The following is a 3,413-nucleotide window of genomic DNA, read 5'->3' as shown; positions in this document are numbered from 1 at the left end:
CAGAGACAGAGTGGGGGAACAGAACAGGCAGATCAAGTGAAATCCACTGCGGAGGGGAGCAGTGGATGAGTCGGAGAGGTCTGCTGCACCATGTGGATCACCTCTGGGGCTGGGGATCAAACTCGCACTGAGGCTGCTGTGGCTTCAGCTAGCTTGCAGTGCTGCATCCTAACCTGTTGTGCCACCAGGGAGGGCCAACCTCTAGCATTTTAAATAGGAAAAACAATTTGTAGCCTTTTTAATATAACTCTTTTTCTAACTTTCTATACAACTTTTGGATTTTTGACTTTAGTGGCCTATTCCTAAGAGCACATTATTAAGCCACGAAACTAGAACTCTTCAAGTTAAAAGCAAAACAAAACAAAAAGACCCACCCATTCTGGGCAGCTTACAAATCACTTTCATAAACCTCTTACTGGTTCTTATAATATCTTTATGCTGCCGGGACTGACGAGAGTTATTCACATTTGCCCATATTCAGATGAGGAAACTGAAACACGGAGAAGTTTAACAAGGATAACAGGCAAGCCACCTTTTCTGGTGCTAAATTTCATCCCTTTCCTTATATTACATATCTTACTCATCAAAGACTGCTGTCTTATTGAAGACTGGATGGCATAGGCAGGAATTTTTTCTCACGGTTCTGGAAACTGCAACCTTGCAAGCTCTGTGTGTGGTAAGTCTCCATTACTGAGTTGCCACTTTCTCACTGTGTCCTCACCTGACCTTTCCTCAGTGCAGGCAGGTAGGATGAGAGAGAAGGAGGAGAGAGACCCAGGACCTTGTCCCTATAATTTCTAAACCAATTCCTTCCGAAAGCCCCATTTCCAAACACCATCACATTGGGGATGGGGCTTCTACATGTGAATTCACTTCAGTCCACAGCATGACTTCACTCGTTGCTTGCAACCTTGTTCTTCCTTCACGACTTTTTGAATTTGCGAGAGGCCACCAACTCAGACATTCACCAAAAAGGGATAACACATTAACAGCTCCAGTAAATGACATTTATACTTACCAGATCTTGAATTTTGATCGGATGCATTAAAAACCATTTAGTCAGAATACAGAATGGAGAGAGGCCAGGAGCAGAGAGGAGTGGAATCCCCTGTCTCTGACCTCTATGTTGCTTCCATTTCTATTGCACTGATCTGCAGCTCACTTAAGAATGCAAAATCCCAACCTCACTCCAAGGGCCACTCAAAAAAATCTTCATTTGGCAACGTTAAAAGTGGTTTGGCTTTCATTTCTTCAAGGACATGTGTCATTGATTTTTGTGTCCGATTCTAAAAAGCCAGTTGAACACTTCAGAAGCATCCAAGGATTTAGAATGTAGTGCATTTTTGATGAGAGGTTGTTTAATGCTTATAGAAGCACAGCTTCAGAGACCTCCACTTTACCAGCAGTGCTCAGCATAAACTCCTCTTGGTTGGGTTCTGTGAATGGGAAAATCTCAGTCAGTTCTTAAAGACATATAATTAGAGGAAAATACAGGTGTCAAAGACTATACCTTCAAGGCTTTGTGTTTTGTTTTGTTTTTTAACGGCTCCACACAATTATAAAATGAAAGCACAGTTTAGAAAGATTTTGATAAAATCCTCATGAGAATTGAGTTCTCAAACCATTTTTAGCTGACCTCCTGTTAAAATGAAGAATAACTGGGAAGAGAACTAAACTCAGAGCCAAGAAACCAGGCTCAATAATTCGCCACTGGTACAGCCTTGGGTACTTCATGGAAATGTCTGGGGCTGCTTTTTCCCAGTTGCAAAAGTGGACCTCCGTTAGGCCTGCCCACCTTGAAGGGTTCATGTGGACATTAACTAAGATGTTTACATGAGGGCCCTCCCTGGTGACACAGCAGGTTAAAGCACAGCACTGAGAAGCTAAAGCACTTCAGCATGAGTTCAATCCCAGTCCTCCCCAGAGGTGACCCACATGACATGGCAGACCTCTTCTGACCTGCCCACTGCTCCCTTCAGCAGTGTACTTCATCGATCTGCCTGTTCTGCTCTTTGTTCTGTCTCTGGTGAATCCTTTCACTGTCCCCGCACCTCTGGCCTGTACCCCAGTTCTGTATGCACAAATAAATCTTTTTTTTTAAAAAAAAGGTGTTTACATGAAATCTCTGTGAAGTGAAAGTCCCACAAGAATACAAAGTTATTAAAAATGGTCCCTGGGAAGACTTCTCAAGTGAGAAGTTGGAAATGACTACTCCTTTTTCATGAGTTTCAGCCCATTATACTCTGTCCCCCATCTTCTTCTCCTTAAGAACGTGTAACCTGGGCCCTCCCTGGTGGCGCAGCAGGTTGAAGCACAGCACAGGGAAGCTTGGGCTGTTTCTGCATGGGTTTGATCCCCACCTGCCCCAGCGGAGATCCACATGGTGTGGCAGACCTCTCCTGGCCCGCCCACTGCTCCCCTCAGCAGTTTGCTTCGTTGATCTGCCTGTTCTGCTCCCCACTCTGACTTTGTATGAATAGGTAAATAAATCTTTAAAAAAAAAAAAAAAGAACGTGTAACCTAACACATACCCATGCCCAGTCATTACTCATTCAGTGAAAAGAGAGTAAGTTAGAAACATTTCCTCTTACGTATCAGAGAGTTTGGTAAGTTGGCACAGTATCAGACTTGAATTGCTCTCAGTCTTTTGCCATGATTTGTGTATTGTTCCTATTTGGAATAATAGGAGAATATTATTTTCTCCAAGCATATTTAAGACACTGCTAAATGACTTCCTACAGAAACTGGGAAATCAAATGGCCTATTGTCCTTTGGAGGATTCCAGGCTTTAAAAGTCATCATGATTTATTATTCATCATTTATAAGTATGCTGCTGGCATTCATTCTGTACAGCACAACTGCAGAAGTATCTAAATTAGTGGCAGATTAATTGTAAAACATTTAATGAACATTTCATATCGTACCCAAACACCGAATGTATTGTGACAGTAATTGAACTGCTGTCGTGTTTCTCCTGAAGTGAATTGTAAGATCTCAGGCCTGTCATTATGGACAGTAATTGGAAAACGTTTCCTTGAAGTGTGGACATTCTTGGGTCTCTGGAATTATTGATAGTAGGAAAGTTACTCAAGATGATGTTAAGAAGAAAAAGGCTCTTCATTTCTTCCTGGAGGGCCCTTTACCTCTATTCAACCTGGTCTGTTAAGAGTTCATACTCCTTCATTCAAACATTTGTGGAGAACTTTCCAGGGGCCTGATGCTATCTGCCAGACAAGAGAACATAGCATCATTTCTGACCTTTTGAAGACATCCACCATCTGGTGGATTACCCACACAGCCACCAGACAATATGAAAAGTGTCATAACTTTGGCATGACGCAGTTCTGTGAGAGTGGGGAAGAGGGGTAAATCCTGTGTTGGATAAATGAGAAAGCAGACGGAGGAGGGGAAAA

The sequence above is a fragment of the Condylura cristata genome, unplaced genomic scaffold (assembly GCF_000260355.1).
Source record: "Condylura cristata isolate star-nosed mole 26May11 unplaced genomic scaffold, ConCri1.0 scaffold00004, whole genome shotgun sequence".
Classification (NCBI taxonomy): Eukaryota; Metazoa; Chordata; class Mammalia; order Eulipotyphla; family Talpidae; genus Condylura; species Condylura cristata.
Note: the sequence above shows the minus strand (reverse complement) of the source record.